General features: G+C 43.9%; 1 protein-coding gene across 1 annotated transcript in view; it reads left to right on the forward strand.

The window, feature by feature from the left end:
- The first annotated feature begins 5,743 nt into the window (after nt 1–5,743).
- Nucleotides 5,744–24,228, forward strand: part of Gpr19 (G protein-coupled receptor 19) — a 32,263-nt gene continuing 13,778 nt past the window's right edge. The window contains exons 1-3 of the mRNA XM_038320589.1: nt 5,744–5,797; nt 6,057–6,108; nt 15,810–15,962. The gene's annotated coding sequence lies outside the window, so the exon portion shown is untranslated. The remainder of the gene's footprint in view (nt 5,798–6,056; nt 6,109–15,809; nt 15,963–24,228) is intronic.

Consider the following 24,228-nt stretch of genomic DNA (forward strand, 5'->3'; position numbering starts at 1 on the left):
TGTGCATTTGTTTCCTCCTCTTTGGCTCCCTGCGCTCCTGGTGTTCACGGGATCTTAGGTTGTGTAAGTTTTCCCTTTTTTCCTCAATTATTAAAAACTAAATCTTTTGTATTGAGCTGGTCTGGTTATTTATCAATCGACCACGCCCCTACACGAAAGTGCCCTTACAGGAGTGAGTTCCAGAGGAACACTGGAAAACTACCGACGCTCCACATTCCTTATGCACTTAGAAAGATGAAGTAGCACAGGCTGGCTCCTGTCTCAGCCTCCTTAGTGCTAGGATTATAGGTATGTCACCATGCCCAGTGGCCTCTTTCCTTCTTTTTGGAGCACTTCCTATTGAGAACATGTTTAGGGGTGCAACAACTACCTTGGGATAATGACAAAAGATTCTTTAATGCAGTGCAGATAAAAGAAGGGCATTTTTCTTATCAGAGATGTAAATTTATGAACCCAACCGTGCAGACTCAGGACAAAGGGAGGCAAGGATAGAGTTCCCTATCAGAAGGAAGAGTACATCAGCAGGTCCTCAAAGGGCTTTGCCTACATAGTAACAACCCCAATTTCTGCCACTGCCAGTTCCCTCTCTTGCTGAAGGCTCTCTCCTCCCTCATATCTTCTCCTTCTCCTCCTCCTCCTCCTCCTCCTCCTCCTCCTCCTCCTCCTCCTCCTCCTCCTCCTCCTCTTCCTCCTCCTCTTCCTCCTCTTCCTTCTCCTTCTTCTCAGGGTCTTTCTGTGAAGTTCTAACTGTCCTGGAACTCGACATGTAGACCAGACTGGCCTCAGATTCACAGAGCTCTTCCTGCCTCTGCCTCTGGGGTGCTGAGATTAAAGGCATGTGGCACCACACCCAGCCCATATCATTTCTTCTTAAGGTATAACAAGAGTGTTGGATTTTCCTGCCCAACCCCCAGGACTTAACATGTAGACTTAAAGTGACAGCAAAGATTTAAAAAATATATTCCCCACCCCACCCCCACCAGAAAAGTCAAAACTATGTATTCACTCAGTATGTAGACACACATGCCAGCAGAGTTTCAGAACTTTACAGCGTCATGGTAATTCTAGCAAACATGCTGTACTGGCTGCTTTTGGGTGTTGACTTGACGCAAGCTAGTGTCAGTTAAGGAAATGCCCCCATGAGATCCAGCTGTAAGGCATTTTTTCAATGAGTGGTCAATGGCGGAGGGCTCAGCCTATGGTGGGAGGTGCCATCTCTGGGCTGGCAGTCCTAGGTTCTATAAGGAAGCAGGCTGAGCAAGCCAGGGGAAGTGAGTAAGTAAACAGCACCCCTCCATGGCCTCTGCATCAGCCCTTGCCTCCAGGTTCCAGCCCTGCTTGAGTTCCTGTTCTGACTTCCTCTAATGATTGAGTATGATCTGGAAGTGTAAGCCAAATAAACCATTTCCTTCTCAACTTGCTTTTTGGTCATGGTGTTTCTTTGAAGCAATAGAAACCCTAACTAAGAAACATACCCAGAAAGTGGGCTGAAGAAATGGCACTGTGAACTTTCTCTGTTACTGATCATGAAAACTTGAAGTACATTTTCTGAGTTAAAATGGGTGACCAGTACTCTGGTTCGCTTCCTTTTCTTTCTTTCTTTTGGTTTTTCGAGACAAGGTTTCTCTTGTAGACTAGGCTGGCCTTGAACTCACAGAGATCTGCTTGCCTCTGCCTCCAGAGTGCTGAGATTAAAGGCGTGCACCACCACCAGCTGACTTTTGCTTCCTTTTCTTTGGCTTTTCCTTTTCTCTTTCTTTTCTTCCTTCCTTCTTTCTTTCTTTCTTTCTTTCTTCCCTTTCTCTCTTTCTAGATTTATTTCTTATGTACACAGTGTTATGCCTTTGTGTATACCTACAGGCCAGAAGAGGGCACAAGATCTCATTACAGATGGTTGTGATCCACTATGTGGTTGCTGGGAATTGAAATCAGAACAATCAGTAAGTGCTCTTAACCACTGAGCCATCTCTCCAACCTATCTTTTTTTTTTTCAAGACAGTTTCTCTGTGTAGTCCTGGCTGTCCTGAAACTCGCTCTGTAAATTAGGCTGGCCTCAAACAGAGATACCCCTGCCTCTGCCTCCTGAGTGCTGGGATTAAAGGCCTGCGCCACCACTCACAAGAAAAACATTTTGTTTCACCTCTTACCAGTCCTACACTAAATTTTACCACACGTAGGTAAGTTAGAAACTCAAAGGACTCATTTCTTTTTAAATTCAAATATCTTACATTTAGTGTACAAATGTGCAGACACTACATGTAGAGGCTAGGACAGTCTTCAGGAGTAGGCTGTCTTCTATTGTGTTCATTCAGGGCACCAACTCAGGCCATCAGAGCTTGGTGAAAAATGCCTTTACTCAAAGAACCATCTTGCCGGTCCAGGACTTATATTTCTAGCCACCTTTTAGTTGTTTTTGTATTTCATGTTGTTGATGGCTTTTATTTTTCCCCCTGGACTGACAAACCTCTCCACTGATTAGACCAAATCAGACAGAATTAGAAGATGCCTAGGTTTAATGGATACCAGCACTCCCAGTGGCCCCCTGGGTCACCCCCTCAAAATGCCCCCCCCCCCGAAAAAAGATGAAGATGGGAAAAGGAGAACAAGAATGATCATGGAAAACCCTGGACCACGTGTTCATTCTCTGGGGGCCTGTGAGAGTGGTCTTGACCCTCCCTGGGGAGGGATCACCATTGGTGAGCTTTCTTGGAGGTGGAGTCTGGACTATGGCCACTCCCAGAGGAGGGGGCTTGGAACTTTCCACCAAACATTTACCATTGTTGGGTTTTTTTGTTTGTTTGTTTGAGATAATGTTTTGTTGTGCTCCTTAGGCTGGTTGAACATCTGAACCTCCTCCTCAGCCTCAGGTACTGGCATTGCAGATGTACTACCATGCCAGGCTTTATCTACTCCTTTCTTTAAAAAAGAAAAAGAAGGAAAGAAAGAGGTGGGAGGGGAGAGAAGGAAGAAAGAGAAAGAAATGATTTTTAGTTTATGTGTTTCCCTGCATGCATTTATATACATCACATGTAGTGCCCACAGAAGCCAGAAAAGGCATTGGATGCCCTGGAGCTGGAATTACAAGAGGTTGAGGGCTGCCATGTGGGCACTAGGGACCTGACTCGAGTCTTTTCAAGAGCAGCAAGTGCTCTTAACCACTGAGCCACCTCTCCCACCCTTAATGTATTAACTCTTCATCTAAGCGAGTTTCCATTAGAGATGTATCATCACGTTTAAAACAGTCTTTCAGGGTGGCTATGGCGGTGCACTTCTGTAGTTCCTGCACTCAGAACAATGAGGCAGGAAGGTTCCCAGTATGAAGCCATCCTGGATTACACAGCAAGACCCTCGTTCAACAAACATAAACAAAAACCCAAAAGACAAAACAAAACCAAACCAAAGATTACTATTACAATCTTTTCTTTTATGATAGCTGTCAGTTTTGACAAAGTAAGCCCTCTTTTTGAGTTAGTCTAATCATAAATGTGAACAAGGAATTTATACATCTTTTCTATATTTTTTTTCCTTTTTGGAGAAATGTCAGTTCAACTTAGGCTTGGAAAACTGCTTATTACCTTACCTCAAGTAAAGCTACTGTTTCTGTCCTGTATCTGTTATTTACTTAGTTAATATAGAAGGCTATAAGCCACCATGTGGTTGCTTGGAATTGAACTCAGGGACCTCTGGAAGAACAGGTAGTGCTCCTAACCTCTGAGCCAGCCCCTGCATCTGTTTTAAGACAGGGTCTTATGTGGCCCAAGCTGGCCTGGAACTCAAGGGGTGTAAGTGGGTATAACCTTGAACTCCTGATCCTGCTTCTACAGCTGGGAATGTGCCACCAGGCCCCATTTCATTCAGTTCTGGATGAATCCTGTGGTTTTTGTGCAAGGAGCCTACTAATTGAGCTACAAACCCACCTATATTACCCTCCCCTTTTTGCCATATACTACCATATCCAGATGGTACAAACTGTTTAAAATACTATTATTAATCTATCATATTGAACATAGAGAAAACCCGAAGGCTACCTTTGAGATGATGGCTTCTCCTGTGACTGAATTTGGGGAGCATGCAAAGCCTTGAAAACCTGGCCCTGTGTGTTCACATGTATACATTTTCCTTTTCTTACCCAAATCACACTTCAGTAGTAGGAAATGTTACAAATCTAAAGTCTTCAAACTCATCAGCCGAAAAATAACTAGGGTTTATTAAAATTGTCAAAAACATCAATTGATTTCAATGCTAGAAAAATATCCACGCGAAGCTGACTTATCACTTATATTTAATATATTTATGGCTTATTGGGCATCCTAGAACGTATCAACAGAATATTCTTTCACAGAACTTTAAAGATTTAGTCACTTTGCCTCTACTTGTAAATGGATAATCATACCTAAAATAATCTAAATCAAGTGTGCTTAACAGATTGTATTTTATAAGCATTGTCTGAATCCACTTGAAGCGAATTTTGAAAGGATATTCAAACTCAAAAACTAGGCTTCTGCTTTATCTGGCTACTGCTTCTAGTGTCAGCTCTTTCTAGTTTCAAAATTTGCATGGCTGCCTTTCTGAGTTTGCTTCAAGAATCAGTCTTAACCCATGCAGGAATTGCTCGAACTCGGCGGTCTCAGGTTCGGACTTAATTTGCATCTTTGCCACTGCAAAGTCCATCCTTTTAACGAGGTGTGAGCGCGGCCGGCCTTCGCGCTCCAGCGCCGCCGCTCACTTTAGTGATGGTGGAGTGCCCAGCATCTGGGTCCTTTGCGCTCGTGCCTCTGACACGACACCGACTTCTGGGCGTTGTTGTTTTCATTTCAGTTCTCCGAGCTTTCAAACGCACACAGAGCCTTCCTCCACCTCTGCTCCTCGCCCCCTCGGCCCGGGACAAGTAGGCGCGGTTTTCCCGTTCAGAGAGAGATCCACGTCATCCGCGCAGGCGCAGGCTCCAGCCGGCGGGAAGGGGCTTGCGCTAGGCCCGCGGTAAACAAGCACTGCGCCTGCGCCCTGGGCCAAGGGTTTTTGTCTTTTGTTTTGCATAGTAAAAAAAAAGAAAAAGAAAAAGGCGGGGGGTGGGGCGGAGGACGCCGAGGGAACCCGCGTCTCCTAAGACGACGAACTAGCTGGCTTTTCCTGCTTTAACTGTTTCTGCGCGACCATGGAAGCCAAAACCCGACACAACTGTCGGCCGTAGCCACCGCACTGAGGCCGAAAGGAAGAAAAGACATTTTTTTTTCCCCTAAGAGGTAGTGGGCGGTCCCCACAACGCCACATTAAAAACCTCCCTAGCTCCGGCCTTTCCCCAGACAACGCGAGATCCTGTGCCAGGACGTGACTTCACACACCCCGCCCCCCTCCCCGAGACTCCGTGCGCATGCGTGCGGCTTTTTGGCGCGCAAACGGGTTTCAAAACTTCCTGCTTGGTCACAGGTGGCCAAATCCGGACCCCTGTGGCGTGTCTGTCAGCGTTCAAGTCTACAGCATCCCGTTCCTAGGGATTTTCGTTCGAAATTCCACTCGACTGTAGCTCGCCCCCTCTTTCCTGTTCGTAGACGGGTCATGAATACTTGAGAGGTTTCAGCGAATCAAATAGCCAGAGCGGGAGTGGGCTAGCCCATCACGGTTTTACAATAAAATGTTAAGTTTTAGTTGTATAGAGTGATAGCTCTGCGAGCACCATAAATAGATAAGTCTGAGGGACGAAAGGTTTTTTTTTTTTCCTTGAAGACCTTGAGAGGCTGTGAATGTGGACCGAGGGAATACAGAGGGATGAAGATGGGAAATTTTAAAGATGGAAGAGGTAAACGAAGACAGGACCACATGCTTGAGAAAGGAGGCTAGAAGGAACCTCTAGAGGAAGCTTAGCCTATAGTGTCTGTGCATACATGCCGTTTGGTCTATGGCAGCTAATAGTGGCATGGGAGTGCATGACCGAGTGGGACAGAAACATTTCTAACAGGATCATGAGCAAGAGCTGTTGGCTCGGGGTCGAACAGAATCTGGAGCACGGCATGTTGGCAGTGTGGGGCGTCTCTGACCTGGCCTTTTTTCTCTCCCAGGGCACGTGGAACAGCTGCGCAAACTGGATTTTTGCCCTACAACGTCTCAAAGGTACCTCCCAAGGCCTGGTGTCCTTTCAGAGAATCCCCTGCCATCTCCCACCAGCCTCACCCTTCAGCCTGAATGAAATTTAGCTTACAAGTTATTCAGATACGACATTGGCTCATCCCCAAATTACATATTACTAGTCTATAGCCTCTCAGTTCTTTAGGTCTTGGAATCCACTTTAATACTGGGAGCGGTGCTATATAACACAGTCAGGATTCAGTCATTCCTTATTACCCCCCAGCGATTGCTTCCAGGTCTTTGCAGGGATCCCATGATGCTCAAGTCCCCTCTGTAATAAGGTGTGCTATTTGCATGGAAGCTGTGTTCACCTTCCTGGAAACAATCTGTAGGTTACTCGTGACATGTTTGTGTAGGGAGGAACGGCAAGAAAAGCATTCAGGACAGCTGCAAATTTTTCTTCTCAGGATGTTTTTGTTTGTTTGTTTTGTCTGCTTTTGTCTGACTCTGGGGATGTGAAACCCGCGGATGTGGGGGGTGGGGTGTCTGACTTTCTCCCTCTGTATGAAAGAGTTATCTCCCTGAATTCATCATGACTGGCCTCATTGGGCTCAAAATCTAGGCCCAGGCAGTCCTCTTGCCTCAGCTTCCCTAGTAACTGACACTGCAGGTGTGTGCTGGGTATGGTTCCGAATGTATTCTAATCCTTTGTGTGCTCTGTAGAGCAAACGTAGGAAGACTGATAGGGCCCCTCGTAAGGCCCAACAAAGGAGTAGCCAGCCGATAGTTGAGCAATATAGCTTCCTTCATTTGTAAGACAGCAGAAATGGAATGCTTTAGGATTAAAACTGGCAATGATGGAGAAAGATCTAGTTAGAGGAAAATGCTTGGAAACCAGATAAAAACTCATACACCTATAGGCTCAGCTACCCAAGGAGTCTGAGAGCGGAGGACTGCTCGAACCTAGTTGTGAAACAGCCTGGTAGGTGGATGCAGAGAGGAAGGGATGAGGAGGGAAGGGCCAGATATGGTAGACCCAGGAAGTTCTCCCAAGGGCACTGTATTATGGCAGACCATATTCTGTCCTGTAGGCTGCATGTGCTGAATTCCCAGGAAAATACAGGAGAAATTTATGGATACAATAGAAGAGGATTTCTGAGTTGGAGCCTAGATACTTGGTTAGTGAGTGGGATCATCCACCATTTTTTGTATTTTGTATAATATACAAACTGTTTAGAGGAACTAGGGAGATGGCTCAGTGGTTAAGAGCACTGACTGCTCTTCCAGAGGACCCGGGTTCAATTCCCAGCCCCCACATGGCAACTCACAATTGTCTGTAACTCCAATTCCAGGGGATCTGATACCTTTACACCAATGCACATAAAATAAAGTTTTGTTTTTTGGTTTTGTTTTGTAAGAATTGCAATAAAAAAGAATAAGATTAAGAATATCTTTTTCAAAAGAATTACTTTATTTCCTGTGTAAGTGTTTTGCCCACATTATATGTTTGTGCGCCATTGTGTTCCCTGTGCCCTCGGAAGAGCAGCAGTGCTCTTTACTGCTGAGACATTTCTCCATCTCTCCAGACTTTTCTTAAAGAATTAGTGTAATGACAAACGCGCTACTATTGGAAAGATTGTGATTTAACAGCATAGAAGTTAGCGTCTCGTATACAGAGTTTCTTTCCTGGACAACATTCATGCTTGCAACCTACCACTGAATTGTGGGTGCTGTGTGGAGCCTAAGTCTGTCTGTACTGGACAGCCTTGAGACAGGCTCTTTATCTTGCTTGCACATTAGAATTATCTGGGGAGCTTTGAAAGATTCTGATGCTTGGCTTTACCCTAAATCACGTAAATCAGAATGTCTGGGAGTGGTGCTCCCAGATAGCAGTATTTTTTCTTTTTCTTTTCTTTTTTTTTTTTTTTTAAAGATTTTTAGATTGATTTAGTGTGCGTGTGCATATGTGTGTATGCACATATGAGAGTATGTGCATGCCACAGCTCGTGTGCAGAGGCCACAGAACAACTTGTAGGAGTTGGCTCTTTCCCAGTATCATATCTGTAGTCACAGGTTTCCAACTCAGGTCATCAGGTTGGCCAGCAAACTTGTACCTGCTGAGCCATTGCAGCGGCTCAGCATCAGTGCCTTTAGTCTGTCTTTATGATTGTTGTGTAAGTGTTTGAATATGATGTATGTGGATACTCTTGCCACAGCGTTCCTCAGAGGACAACTCTATGGAGTCAGTTCTATTCTGTGGGTTCCGGAAATGGAATTCAGCAGGTTAGGTTTGCTGTATGGGGCAGCAAGTGCTTTTACCTGCTGAGCCACCTCCTTAGCCCATCAGTATTTTTTCTTTTTTTGAAAGATTCTTGTGCCAAGTGCTGGGATTAAAGGTGTGCGTGTGCACTACTCTTCTCAGGCTCCATTGGTATTTTTCTTGTATGCACTACCATACCCAGACTCCATTGTTATTTTTTCTTGTGTGCACTAACATACCCATGCTCCATTGTTATTTTTCTTGGGTGCACTACCATGCTCACGCTCCATTAATATTTTTCTTGTGTACACTACCATGCACAGACTCCACTGGTATTTTTCTTTTTTAAAAGCTCCGGTTTTCTGTTTGTTTGCTTGTTTTTAATTAAGGTTGAGAACCACTGCTTAAAGCGTTCCCTCTAGAAAATGAAAAAACTAAGATCCATGGCTTAAGACCTTCTGATCTGCATAGTTATACATTTGAAGATTTTCTGGAGGGATAAAGGCAAGCGCTTGGGTTGGGCACGGTGTGGTAGATTGTGGAGGGAAGGCACTGAAATAAGCATACTAACTGGGGAGCAGTTAGTGTTGTCATTACTATGGATGCCAGGAACATACTGAATTTGCTGTATGGAAGACTTTGAACCTCCGAAGCTGGCCCTTTGATGTAGCACAGGCAACACAAAAGATGTCTTGGTTTCCTTGCCACCTGGAGCTGTTGTGCTCCATTGATTGGGGGAGGCATGATTAAAGTGTGTTTGCGCCCGCCCGGGTGGTCTTCTCTTCTGAGAGGGCAGGTGGGAATGCTTCCTTAACAGGCATCAATAATAAAGCCTTTCCATAAGCCTATCAGAGGGATGAGGTGGATCTGACCACACCAAAGGTTTTGTTGTTACTGACAGATGAGAAAAGAGAGATTTAAGCCTATCTTTGTAGCCTTTCTCAGTGAAAACAAAATTACTTGGGGATGGGAAATGTCTGGGAGGGAGATTTCTCCTCTTTTTGGGCTCCTCTGAGTCATCTCCGCAGCCCTGGACATGATCATTGATTTGGCCCCGTGTTTTAAAGAATCAGGCATACACACTAGGAAAGATAATCCTTGTGCGACAGGCAGGCATATAGGAGAGGTTTGTGCCTGGCTCGGGTAGTTCTTTTTTAAACTTTAATTGATTTATTATTGATGAGTGTGATGTGCCTGTGGGCTTGTGCATGCCAAAGCATGGGTGTTGGGGGACGTGGGGACAGCTTTTCTCTCTCTCCTTTGTGTAGGTTCCAGAGCGCAAACCCAGGTTGTCAGCTCCTACGGCACTTTCCTCACGGAGCCGTCTCACCCCCGCCAGGTGCTTTTTATGAGTTTGAGTGAGCCAAAGACAAGTAATGCGTGAGGTTCATGACTAATTTTTCCATCTGCTAGAGATCACCAGTGCTTTTGCATAAGGGGCAAAATAAGAAAAAAGATAGGCCCAACTGGAAAAAAGCTGCACTTAGGAGGTTTGGGTTTATAGCCTAGGGGTAGAACACATGCTTAGTAGTCATTGAGCCCTTCCTTCGACCATCCTCTTAAAACCTGATGCCTGCTGCGCCTCTCGGTTAGCAAAAGACTGGTAGTTTTGTTTTCTTCCTTTTAGATGTAAAAAAAAAAATCTATTGGCCCTTGTTCAGAGTTTTCATGCTAAACCAATGTGAAGTTTTGGTCCTTCATATAAGGCTGTCCAGTCCATCTTTCTGCTTCTTTAGGGGATGTTAGAAATAGAATTCTAATGAGAGTAGCTTCCATAGGTGCAATAGACTTTTCTTTGTAATGAATTATTTTTTCTCTACAGAAAGTATCTGGGGACTGGTGCTATGAAGATTGAGGTTACGTTGTGACTGTCATTATTGGAGTTGCAGCTTCCTATACCAAATGAAGTGTCTGTCATCTGCAAGTGTGGCAGCTAATGACCAGATCTGAACAAAAGACTTGCTCAAGCCACAGCTGACCCAGCTGAGATTAGAGAACTTTAGTCTGATAATCTAAAAAGCCTAAAAAGCATAGATAGCCTCAGGGACTCTCAGCACTCTGGGGACTAGGGAAGGTTTCAGAGGAAAAGACAAAGGCAAGCTCTAGTGTGCCTCATTCTAGCAAGAACATTGGTAAATGGCTAAGCCCTGTTGGGGTTGGGAGGCCAAGAGTCCAGAGACCGCAGAGGCACAGTCATTAGACGTACAAAGTGGCTATAGAACAGATTCTGCAGGAGGGAGTAGTAGATTGGGATAGAAAGATAGGAGTTGGGTGAAGAGAAGCAGACCGAAGGTTACACAAACCTCAGAAGGGGTTAGGGTGATGTAGCTCAATTGGTAGAGTGTGTAACTAGCACGCGTGAAGCCATGAATTTAGTCCCCAAACTTAGTGATGCATGGTGGCTTTCCAGGATGCACAGTGAGTCCTCAAGGCTAGCCTGGGCTACATGAGACCCTGTCTCAAAAACTAAATCAAAACAGAAAGAATGTTTCAATTAGTAGTGTCTTTTAAGTAAAATGTCCATGAAAAGTAATGGGACTACCCAAGGTTTAATTAGGGATAAAAGGATCAACAGATACAAGATTTATTTGTTTGTTTGTTTGTTTGTTTATTTCGAGATACAGTTTCTCTGTTTCTCTGTAGTTTTGGAAGCTGTCCTGGAACTTACTCTCTAGACCTGGCTGGCCTCGAACTCACAGCGATTCGCTTGCCTCTGCCTCCCTAGTGCTGGGATTAAAGGCGTGCGCCACCACTGCCCAGTTTACTAGATGTTTTTTGTTTGTCTTTTTAGGTGTTGATACTGCAACATGGTTGCTCTTTTTCATTTTTTTAAATTTTATTTTGTTCTTTTATTTATTTTATTATGTATGCAGTGTTCTGCCCGTATGTATCCGTGCAGGCCAAAAGAAGGCACCAGATCTCATTACGGATGGTTGTGAGCCACCATGTGGTTGCTGGGAATTGAACTCAGGATCTCTGGAAGAACAGTCAGTGCTCTTAACCGCTGCGCCATCTCTCCAGCCCCTTACAAGATGTTTTTAAAGGAACAGTGGAAACTAAAAATTAATTTTCTTTAGGATAATACCCACATTCACGTTTGTTTAATATGCCAGAACATAAAACTAGTGAACACCTTGCTGGCTTTTAAATTTTTTTAATTCTGGGAGCGCTGGAGAGATGACTCAGCGGTTAAGAGCTCTGGAGGACCTGGGTTGGATTGCCAGCACCCACACTGTGGTTCACAACTGTCTGTAACTCAAGTTCCAGAGGATCTGACACCTTCTGGCCTCTTTGGGTACTAGGTGTGCATATGGTACACAGACACATGCAGGCATAATACTTATAAAATAAATTTTAAGAAAATTTAATCTCAAACATTGGGATTAAAGGTGTGCGCCAGTATTCCCAGGCCTCTAGTGGCTTAGTTTTGCATTCTGATCATCAGGCAAGCTTTATTTATTAAAATACAAATAAAATAGCACTACAAGAGGTGGTGTTTCTGACTCTTTCCTGCTCCTGGGACTCTTTTCCTTCTACTGGTTGCCTCATCCAGCCTCGGTATGAGGATTTGTGTCTAGTCTTATTGCATCTTGTTATGCCATTCAATTGATACTACTGAGAAGCCTGCTCTTTTCTGAAGGGAAACAGGAGCAGTGGATCTGGGGGAGAAGTGGGGATGGGGGAAATGGGAGGTGTAGAGGGAGGGGAAGCTGTGGTTGCTCAGGATGTATTGTATGAAAGAAGAATTTAAAAAACCCAAAACAATAGTTTGAGAAACTAGTCTGGTTTTGGAATGGACAAGACAGAAAGTGTCAAACCTAAACCATGGAGGCAAAAGACAGAGAACTTAAAACAGACAAATATTTTAATGAATTTCCCAGGGACAGTTGGATAGTGGTTTTCTTTCACTTAATGTTTGAAGCAATTGGGAAGATTCTTTTTATTTTAAAATTGATTGCACTTACTGTGTGTGTATCTTTGTGGGCACATACATACCAGGGTGCGTGTGTGGATGTAGTCATTTCTCTCCTACCACAGGGGTTGTGGGGCTTGAACTCAGGCAGTTGGGCTTGGTGGCAAGGACCTTTACAAACCATCCTGCTTCTGTCTGTTAAAAGGATTAGTTACTCAGTTGTTCAAGCCATTCACTTATTTTGTTTGGTTCTCAATAGGTTTATAAGTTCAAAGAATATAACCCTTGGTTGGAAGTTTGAGGTAACAGTAGGCAAGTATAGTGTTTTGTTTTGTTTTGTTTTTAATGATAAAGCCTTTGTATGTAGCCCAGGCTAACCCTGAACATAAGATCTTTCTGCTTCTCAAGTGCTGATAATAGACCCAGAACATCACTGATGGTGGGTTTTGTTCATTTGTTTTGAGACAGAATCTTGTTATGTTTCCCAGGCAGACCTTGAACTTGTCTCCCTGCTGACCACATGCTGGTATAGGTTGGTACTGCCACTCCCAGTTTGGTTGTTCTTGGTGCTCTTATAAGTACTGACCAGCCGGCCTGCTGACTGGCCAAACACATCTAGAGCCTAGCTCAGTGGCACATGACTGTAATTCCAGCAATTTAGAAGGCTGAGACAGGAGGATGATGAGTTTGAGGACGACCTAACCTAAGCAATATCTAGCTTATGAGGGAATTTCCTAGATGTGGCAAATGTAAAAATTAAGAGCTGATGTTCTAACTCTTATAGTTGAGTATAGGGGCATCTACCTGTAAACCCAGCACTGGGAGACGAGGGCAGAAAGACCATGAGTTGGAGGCTAGCCAGAACTATATAGCAAGAGTATTCTGAGTTTTACATAAAAAAAGAATTAGCATAGCATTTTCTAGAAGAAAAGTAGAAAATACAGGGCTGGGGAGATGACTTGGTCAGTAAAAGAGCTTGAGAACCCAGTGGCTCTCTAGCACCCACGTTAAAACACTGGAGTGGCTGACTGGCCAACCTAACCAAATCGGTGAGTTCCGGGTTTGATGAGAAACAGACCCTGTCTCAGAAAATAATGAGGAGAGATTAAGTGATTGAGAGATTCAATGTCAACTTCTGGTCTCACACAGATGTGTATGTGTGCACTTGTATACACACACACACACACACACACACAAAGAGATCTTTATCTTTAGCTGTGGCTATTGAGCCAGGAAGGAGCGCTCTCTCTCTCTCTCTCTCTCTCTCTCTCTCTCTCTCTCTCTCTATTTTGTTTTTTGAGATAGGGTTTCTCTGTGTAGCACTGACTGTCCTGGACTCACTCTGTAGACCGTACTGGCCTTGAACACTCTGCCCCTGAGTGCTAGGATGAAAGGTGTGCACCACTGCAGGTCTGTCTGTCTCTTTCTTTTAAAATTTGCATTTTCTACATCTTTCAAGTCAGCATTTCTTCTCCAAAACAATATTTGGAGTGCCTTTGTTTGTATTCTTAGTGAAAACTAATAAGTTATATGTCAACCAGTGAAATAAAAATATAGCTACACATTTACATTTATTACTTTTTAAAAAAGACTTTTAAATTTTATGTATACAACTGCTCAAATGTATGTGCACCCATGTCTGTGTCCAGTGCCTGTGGAGGCCAGGAGGGTGTCAGAGCCCTGGAACTGGAGTTACAGGCCACTTTGTAGGTGCTGGGACTGAGCTTGGTCTCCTGGTAAAGCAGCAAAGCCCATTCTCTCTCCAGACACTTATTCTCAGAGAGAGAGGAAGGGAGGGATGGCGGAGAGAGAGAAGAGAGAGGAAGGGCGGGAGGAGTGCTTGTGTGTAGGTGTGTAGGTCACTAGGACAAGTATCTGGCATTTGTTCTGCATGTTGACCCTGGGAATGGATTTGAGTTGTCAGGTCAGAAGGGCCTTTACACCCTGAACTGTCTTGCCAGCCAGGGAATAGCTACTTTAAATTCCCGATTTGGGATAATCCTAATGCCCTTCAATTTTTACCTGAATTGATGTTTAAAAATCAACTTAGCAGTCTCTGTCAAATTGTATTTTTTATTTTACCTGTAAAATGGCAAAGTATTTGCAAACTGGTTCTCACGGTCAACTTCAGATGTATTCATACATATCTCTGCAATAGGCTATTAGGAATTACATGAGTGGAAGTGGCTTCCAAAAGGCCACTTCTATGTAGTCTCAAAGAGAAATGCCTTTTTTGTGTGCTTCCCACCGTGCTGTGGAAGCAGTCCTCAGATACTCTAACACAGCTGACATCTTTAGTAGATTTTTAAGAAAGGAAGCAAGGGAGGAGGGGAGAGAACTTTTTACTGTCTTAGGGTTGGACCATGGGTCCCTTAGAATTCTGCAGTGTGAGTGCTTCAGCAGTCCAGTCAGGAAGAAATCCACAAGGTAGATTTGGTCTTCTGCAGATGCTAGCTGAAGCTCTTCAACAATTAGGTTCTTTTCCCCCTTTCTTTAGACTACAGGGGTCCCTGGCGGACCGGTTTGGAAAGCAATAGTCCCCCTCAGCAGTTACCTAGTACCATGGCAACCAGGACGTCAGCAAAGCTGGATAGACCCACACAGACTAGCTGCAGCCAGGCTCTCGTTCCTGCCTCTTCAGTTAGCTTCTGCCTGAGGCCCACTGACCGAGCCAAAAACATCTAGGCTTATATCACACCCCAGCATTCCTGTTTGTTGATGCAGATTTTCCCACAAGTAGAGATGAGGAAACACATGTATAGTCTACACTATATCTTGAAATCCCCCCCCCCCCGAACAAACAAAACAAAACCCCAAAGAAGAATGTATTTAAGAGGTAGAGGCGGGGGAATGATTGCAGGATGGGGGCTAGAGGGCAGATCTGGATTTAGTGAAATTAAATTATTGTTATCCTAAATAAGAGTAAGTTGACAAGTAAAGGAAGTTAGAGCCCCTAATTACATGGTGTGGGTTATTTATATTTAAATATATAAAAAAAAAGCTTCAGGGGAAAAGCCTTAAAAAATTTTTATTTACCTGAAATAGAGAAATGGCTTTAAGGAGGGGCTGAAGGGAAGGTAATGCTGTCCGTAGGTGCTGGAATACCTTACTCCATTGCGCCCAGCTGTGCTCTTAAGGGTGCCCCCAAGATAGAGTAGGCGCGCATAGTCACGTCCGGATGCTGGTAATATGAAAGGGAATGAGGGATCTGAGAAAAAGTATAATCTTTCTCTGGGAAGCAACTCGGAAAGCTCAGGATGAAATTACCCTGGTGAAAGAAAGGAAAGTGAGGAAGGCTGGAGGTCTGCTGGGCTGATCGTGCCCTTTTCATATGGAGATGTTTCTGATCGGAGCCAATCAGGTCAGAGATCTGCTGCCTGCTCCGGAAAAGGAAGTGGGGGAAGGGAGAGAGCCGATGGCCACATTTCCCCCCAAGCCACATGATCCATTCCCCCATGTGACACATTCCAGAGCCTTGGAAAGGAGAAGGAGGGCCCCGAGAGTGGGGCTGGGGGTGGGAAGATGGTTTTTTAACAGTCAACCCAGCACAGCGTTCATCTTGTCTCCTACCAGGAAGCAGGCTGTGAGCTGAGGGAAGGCAGAGGACATGAATGTGTTCCGAGGGTTTCCTGGTGGTTTATGGCATCTTCCAGAGTCCTGTCTGAGAGCTGCTCCTGACCAAGAAGCACCTCCAGAGACTGTCTCTGAAATCAAGTCCCCATGAAGGTATGTGCTGAGATCGCTTCTAATCACAGCTGGAATGTGGCTCGGAGGACACAATATCTTCTCTTCCTCTTATTATTTCCAGGCAATTTGGAGATTTATGGGCTTAAATACTTCATTAGGGGCATTAGATTTGTTAAAGGTTCAAAAAAGATGCTTAGGTAGTTCTGTAAAATAAATATTCCAGAGTAAGTACCTATTGAGGGGGGAAATTATTTATATAGTAATTGATAATAAAAACTATAAACTCATGATGAAAGGATTTCTCCCTGCTTATCCCGGAAGGGTCTTGGGAATCATCACTCAGAAGAGCTAGGTTTCATTGCCTTGTTAGAAAATCTGATTTCATCCCTGTGAGCTGCTCTTCTATGCCCAGGTTACTGGCGAGTAGCTTAGGGAAACCTGGGTGGATAAGTCCTGCTATTCTTTGTGCTGTTAGCTCATCATCCTGATGTCTCTGATAACCAGAGGCACCAGTGATTGTCCCCGAGCTCTGTTTAGGACCCCTAGACTGCCACAGAATTCCACATCTTACGGGAAGCTCTTACAGGAATCTGCCAGATTTAAAAGCTAGAATCTGCCATGCACTCATCTTGGTTTCTTCCAGTCTTTCACACCTAGCACAAGAGAAGAGCTAGCAAATATACATTTAATTTTATTTAACAGATACTTGAAAAAGTTCTTGTTCTGTGTGAGCCATGATTCCAAGCATAAGTAAATCATTAATCTTTGCAGAATACAATTAGAGATAAACCCAGGGACAGGAGGACTTATTCAGGAGCTATTCTGTGGTCACTTAGGTAGGCACATAATAGAACAAAAACTGAAATCTCAAGACTCTTCATCTTGAAGTCCTCTTTCCTTAACCACTGAGCTATGATGCTTGCCGTCTTGTGTTATCTCAAATGATGTCAACAGGCTATAAGAGCTACAAATTTTTTGTTCAGCTGACGCTACTAGAAGATTGAGTCAGCTTTGCTTGGCTAAAGCAGATCTCCAGTGAAATCTATATTTAATTTTGAATTATCCCGATAGTCATGTTCTGTACCCCAAATAACCCAGTAAGTAATTGCCCGTTCTCTCCATCTTGAGCTGCATAATATACCTAGTAGTAAAAACATGATGTTACTATGGTGATCACTGATGTATAAAGCCACCCCCCCCCCCCCCACACGCTCAATCTGGAAATTATGTTATGGTTTTGACTTTTAATCAACCTTAGAACATATTCTTCTATCCTCAAGAACTCCTAGTAACAAGCCATACAGTCTTCAGCATATTGCTTTCATCTGATCTAATAAAAAACAATGAATATATCCTGTAAGCCTAGCACCAACGAAAGGAAGAAGAGTGCCATAAATCTGAAGGCCTGCCTGGGCTACAGGGTCAGACTCTTCACAAAAAAGAAACCTTCAAAAAATTTATGCCATCATTAAACTATGAAGCCTTGACTGCGTTGTTTGTTGTTTTTAAAATAATATGCTTTTAAAACACGGAGATCTTCTTTTGCAAGTTATTTTAGTTTTTTAAGGGTAAAAAAAAAAATTGCTGGCTGGGTAGGTGGTGACTCGCTGTGGCCTTCACCTTGGGGGGCAGAGGAAGGAAGGTGGATCTCTGTTAGTTCGAGGCCAGCCTTGTCTTCAGAGTAAGTTATAAGTTTTAGGACTTTCCTGGTATGCGGGGAGATGGCTCAATGCATCTAAAATGTTTGGCAGGTGTGAAAGTCTGCGTTCAGATATTAGCACTGCAGCCTTGAAAAATAAAAGCGCCGGGCGGTGGTGGCGGCACGCTTTCTTTAATCCCAGCACTCGGAGGCAGAGGCAGGCGGATCTCTATGAGTTCGAGACCAGACCTGGTCTACAAGAGCTAGTTCAAGGACAGGCTCCTCCAAAGCCACAGAGAAACCCTGTCTCGAAACAACCAAAATCAAAAAAAAAAAAAATTGAGTATGGCTATGGGTCCCTGTAATCTTAGCCATGGACAGGCAGAAGTAGGAGGATCTCTGTGCCTAGTCAGCCTTGACCTCTGTCCTGATGGGTATGAACACACACACACGCACACACGGATTTTCTTACCGTGAGTGGTGGGACGATGCCTTTCATCACAGGTGAGGAGTTAAAGGATAACTAAGTAAAGAACCACCAAGAATTGAAGGTAGACTGAGCTTCAGAGTAAGCCTCTGTCTTATAAAAACAAACATAAAAGTGGGTTTTCCTTCTGCTCTCATTTCTCCATTCTGTGGAAAACTGAAAGAGGTGCTGGTTCTAAAACATAAAGTGGAAAGATAGCAGCAAGCTCAGATTTGCACACTTTTTTTTTTACTCAAACATTGTTATTTCTCCTCTAGTAGTTCATTGCAAAGCACTTCGAAGAGTAGTTGTTTTCTCAGTGACAGACATTCCTCTGTGACAGGTAACTTGAAAAGTGACCTAGTGAATGGTAAACTCTCGGTGCACATATGTGAACCTACAATGAGAAGACTCAAACCTCTCAGCAGCATTCTGCTGGAGAGCTAATTTTGGGGCCTATGTCTATTTTATTTATTTATTTAGTTCTGTTTTCGAGATAGGATTTCATGTTAGCCTAGATTGGCTTCAGACCTTGTCATGTAGATGGCATGAGCCTTGAGGTGATCCTCTTTGCCTTCCCCTTTCCCAATCCTGGGATTATAGGCATGTACCACCATGCACTGCCATGCCCAGCCATGCACCACTATGCCCAGCTCTCTGTTGTAGGAAGGCCGCTTGCTTGTTCCTGCCCTGCTCGCCCCAAAATAATCACACAGAACATATTATTTGCAATACTGTTTGGCCAATAGCTTAAGTGTATTTTTGGGCTAATTCATATCTTTTTTTTCCAAATATTATTTATTAATTATGTATAAAATTTTCTGTTTGTGTGATGCCTGCAGGCCAGAAGAGGGCACCAGACCCATTACAGATGGCTGTGAGCACACCATGTGGTTGCTGGAATTGAACTCAGGACTTTTGGAAGAGCAGGCAATGATCTTAAACCTCTGAGCCATCTCTCCATTCCCGCTAACTCATATCTTAAATTAACCCCAGCTGCATTAATCTGTGTATTACCTTGAGGCTGTGGCTTACCGGGTCAAGTTCCAGCGTCTGTCTCTGTCAGGGCTGTATGGCTTTTCTTGACTCCACTTCTTTCTCCCAGCATTTCAGTTTAGTTTTCCCTGCCTAGCTCTACTTTACCCTGCCAGGCCCAAGACAGATCCTTTATTAACTAATGGTATTCACAGCATACAGAGGGGAATCCCACATCAGCTCTGAGTCTATTTTGTGTGGGATAATGCTCTTGTACACTGTAAAGATTGTCACTCATATGGTTTAATAAAATGCTGACTGGCCAGTAGTCAGCAGAAAGTATAGGTGGGGCAACCATTACTAGGAGAATTCTGGGAAGAGGAAAGGCAAGAGATGCAGTCGTCATCCAGAAGCAGATGAGAATGCCTTATTGAGAAAAGGTTACCAAGCCACATAATCAAACATAAATGAGAATTATGGGTTATTTAGTTATAAGTAGCTAGTTAGTAATAAGCCCTGAGCTAGCTAGGCTGAACAGTTTATAATTAATTAAGCTTCTGTGTGTTATTTGGAACTTAATGCTGTAGAACCAGGGTCTCTGACAAAACTTCCATCTATACTATTTTTGTTTGCATATATTTATAGTAAGCAGCAAATACGCAGTAAGAAGTTGGGAGCGGTCAAACTGTACTTGGCATTTAAGTATGTTAGCTAGGCTCATTGTGAACCAGAGCCTCAGTAGTGTCCTTAATCCTTCCATAGGAGCTGGTGTGGCTTCAGCTTGTTAAGCACGACACTTGCGAATCCTGAAGTCCTGGGTTCGATTCTTGGGACCCATTTCCCGTAACCCACAGAGCGGCGTGGGCCATCTTGTCCCAAGTTGTTCGATTCTGTCACAGAGCGGACGTGTGCCATCTGTTGTCCTGAGTGTGCCTGCCTGCCATTCCAAACCCCTCTTGTGGCATGAGGAAAAAAAAGTAAAAATAAATAAATAAATAAGTAAAAATTCCTTCCCTGGGCATCAACTGGTCCTCCTCGTTCTTCACTGTCTTAAGATGAAATCTTCCTAGTGTATTGTGGGGAATTGGATGGGGACAGCCCCAGCAGTCTCACACTTTGCTCAGATGTTCTGTCTAACACCTGCATTAACCCCTTTCTCATATACTTCATTCTGACAACAAATCAGTAGGTACTGTAATCTATTGATGAGAACAATAAGTCCAAAGATAATTAACTTGTCAGAAGCTATATGGATTGTGAGCTTAAGACCAGACAGACTAACTCTGGAGCATTTTTTTTTCACACTTAGCAATTGGTGGCAGATAATTCTCTTGATGTTCATTGTAGAATGTTTAACAACGTCCCTTGATTCTACCTACCAGATACCAGTAACATACCCCTTTGAACCCAATGTCTCTAGATGCCATATGTCTTTCTGGGAGGAAAAGTTGTTTTCCACCTAAGAACTGCCAGACTGAAGCCCCCAGTGCTCAGCCCATCTTCTACAGTCTCTTCATATCCAAAATGTAGAGTGCTGGCAGGGTGGCTCAGCCAGTAAAAGTGCTTGTTGCCAGGCCTAACAACCAGAATCGGATCGCTGGGGCCCATACAGTGGAAGAAAGAAAACAGTCTCTTGTAAAAAACTGGACTTGGGTGCACACTTGTAATCTCAGGTTTTGGGAGGCAGAGGTAGAAGGATTAGGAATTTAAGGCCACATTTCAATTTGGGGCCAGCTAGGGCTCTGAACCCTTGTCTGAATAAATAAAATACAAGAACCTAAAAAATAATAAGATGGGGCTGGGGAAATGGCTCAGAACAGCCCTGGTAGCTGTTCTTCCAGAGGTCCTGAGTTCAATTCCCCAGCAACCACATGGTGACTCACAACCATCTGTAATGTGGTCTGGTGTCCTCTTTCTGTCATTCATTCATATATGCAGGCAGAACACTGTATACATGATAAATAAACTCTTTTCTTTTAAAAGTAGAAAAAGAATAGATAAAGAAGTTTAGGGTCTCAGTCAAGTAAAGCGCTTGCTTCTCAAGTAGGAAGACCTGAGCTAACTCCCTAGCATCTGTGTAAGAATGCTGGGCATCGTGGATGTAATCCCAGTGCTGGGGAGGCCAGAGACTGGAAGATCTTAGGCTTGCTGGCCAGCTATTTTAGCTTAACTAGTGAGCTTAGGACAATGAATGACACAAAGGGGGTGGCAGCATTCCTGAGAAAGACACCTGAGATTGCCTTGCCTCCACATGCCATGCAAACATGCACACCTACTGTGTCTACGTAAGAAGTAAGACAAAGCAAAAACACTGAAGCTTACAGCAGAAGAGAGAAAACAGGAAACACAAGGGGAAACAAGTTTTGGAGGAGCTTCTTTCTGGGTCTGTCAGGTGGCTGAAGCATGAGGCAGGGACAGTGTTTCCTGTGATATGTACTAGTGTGCCTGTGCTGGACAAGTGTCAGATGTCCTCCAGAGCTGTCTCCACAGTAGTAGTTTCCTTTGGTGCACTCCCAGGGCCTTTGTTGCCTATAGTTTAGCTTTACAGCCTTGTCTAGGCAGGTGCTCCCACCCTCCCCAAGACTCCAGTGTTTAGACCCTTCTAGCGGCTATATTGATGTAGCTAGCAGGTGTAGAGGAGGAAACCCCAGCACTGAGATCTGTCAAGCAGACCTATCTCCATACTCCAGACATACCAAATATTCATCACCCCCCTGGAGAGGTGTGGTTGTGGACATGATATAATCCACTGGAACTGCATAGTTCCCAGATTCCACAGCAGTGATCCTCATGGCAGATAGGTCAGTCCAGAAGTTAACCCACAAATTGACCTTGGACTCAGGGCTATCAAACCTGATTCAAAGTGATTCTCCATTGATGAGGTAGCACCTAACCACTCGGGGCATCTCCCCGCCCCCCTAGGCCCCACTGCGAAGCATATCCTCTGTGCCCCCCAGCTGTCTTGTTCTCCACATTTGCATCCCTTGGATGTCTTTCTGGGGACAGTAGCATGTTAATTCATGCTCCTTACATTGGCTGTCCATCCTCAGGTCCTTGGGGCAGCTCTGGTCTTTTGCTCAGTTTTTTTTTTTTTTCCTGTTTCTCTGAACTGTTTGGCTGTTCCTATCACACCCCCTTTGTGAACTCCCAATGTTTTTTCCTTTTTGGAATCAGTTCTTATCCCTGATTCTTTTGCACTGTCTTACAATGCAGCCTCTAATCCTCTACCTTCCCCAGAAGCCTTTTTAATTTGATGGACTCCCTTCCTTTCCCTTCTCTCCCCTCCCTTCTTCCTTCTTCTGTCTGTATGTGTACGTCTGTGTGTGTATGTACTTGTGCTTGCAGGTGCCCGTCATGGTGTCGGGTCACCTGTAACTAGAGTTCCAGGTAATTGTGAACTGCCAGACATGGGTACTGACAACAGAACTGGTCATCTGTAAGAGCAGCAGGTGTGCATCAAGCTCTCTTTAACTACCGACCGTCTCTCCAGCCCCCATCTATCTGTCTAATTTTGCCTTTGTTTTCTGTGTTGTCAGCATCCTATCTTCCTTGACTTACTTTTCATTGCTGTGAAAAAAAAAAAAAAAAAACTCTGATAAAAGGTAGTTTATAGGAAGAAAGGGTTAAATTCAGTTTACTGGTTACTGTCTGTCAGAGGGAAGTCAGGGTAGGAGCTCAAGCAGGAACTGAATGAGAAAGACTGCTTGTTGGATTACTTGCAGACCTATGCTTATCAGCTAGCTCCCACAGTGGCCTCCCCCCTCCAATTAATAATCAAGAAAATCCCCGCAGGCCAATCCCCTCAAGTGAAAGTCCCTTCTCAGGTGGCACTAGGCTGTGTCACCTTCACAGAGTCAACCAGGATGCCATCCAGGAAGTTCTTGTCATCCCAGAGTCCTTTCCTGTCTCCTTCTAGTAGTTTCAGCTTCAGGCCTGGCATCCACACCTTTCGTCCATTTCAGTTCTCTTTATACGTGGCAGGAAGTGGGAATTTAGTTTCATCCTTTTTCTTGCAGATATCCTGTTTTCCAGCACCATTTATTGACAAGACAATATGTGTTCTGAGCACCTTTATAAAAGTCACTTGGATTTAGTTGTATAGTTCACTTCTAGGAATATGTGTGTTTGATGTTTTATTTAAATTTTTTATCACATTTATTTTGGGGGTTGCTACGCATGTCATCGCAGGGATGTGGAAGCAAGTCAGAGGACAACTTATAGAAATCAGTTTTCTCCTTTTTACTCTGGATTCTAAGGAGGTAGCTCAGGTTATCAGGCTTGGCAGCAAATGCCTTTACCTGTGGGACCATCTAAGTGGGCTCCCGCCAACCCCGATGTGTGTCTGTCTGTGTCAGCGCCAGTACCATGCTGGCATGATTACTACAGCTTGACTTTGACTATTTGGAGCTTTTGTAATTTGATATAAATGATTTTTTTTTCTAATTCTATAACGAATTTTTGGTAGAGGCTGTGTTGGATCTATAGATAGATCACTTTGAGCATTATGAACTTCTAACAATTCTAATTCTTCTATCCCTGAACACAAAATTTTTCTTTTCCTTTTCCCCTTCCCCTTTCTTTTCTTCCATTCTCCCCTCCCTCCTTTTGTCCTTCCTAATCTCTTATTTCTTTTTTTTCAGTGTTTTACAGTTTCCCAGTGTATCTGTCTTTCACATCTGTTGATTACATTTACTTCTAGGTGTTTGCTTACACCCATTACAAATGAGATTGCTTTTGGTGTGTATCGTGTATCAAGTGATTTCACTTTTGTGTGTTTACTTCGTACCTGTTAACTCTGCTGAATTGCGTAACAGTTGTAAATTATCGCTTCAGTGCAACTTGAGGTTTTTCTTCATGTAAGAAGCATATTATCTCCAAAACTGACTCGTCTTGCTCTCTGCAATCTTGATGTCCTTGTTTCTTCTGCTTGTGACTTGAGTGTGACACTAAATAAAAGTGATGGGAATGGCAACCGTAGCTTGTTCTGTCTGAGAGAAAGGTTGTCAGCCTTTCCCTACGCATTGTGCTAGGCTTTTATTGTGTTGAGGTATTTTTCCTATTCCTAATTTGTTCAGAGTTTTTAAGTAATGAAGCAAGAATTGAATTTTGAGCCAGGCGTTGGTGGTACACACTTTAATTCCAGCACTCCTGAGGCCGCCTAGCTTGGTCTGTAATGGCTAGTTCCAGGGCAGCCAGGGGCTACACAGAGAAAACCCTGTCTAGAA

The sequence above is a fragment of the Arvicola amphibius genome, chromosome 2 (assembly GCF_903992535.2).
Source record: "Arvicola amphibius chromosome 2, mArvAmp1.2, whole genome shotgun sequence".
NCBI classification, from domain to species: Eukaryota; Metazoa; Chordata; class Mammalia; order Rodentia; family Cricetidae; genus Arvicola; species Arvicola amphibius.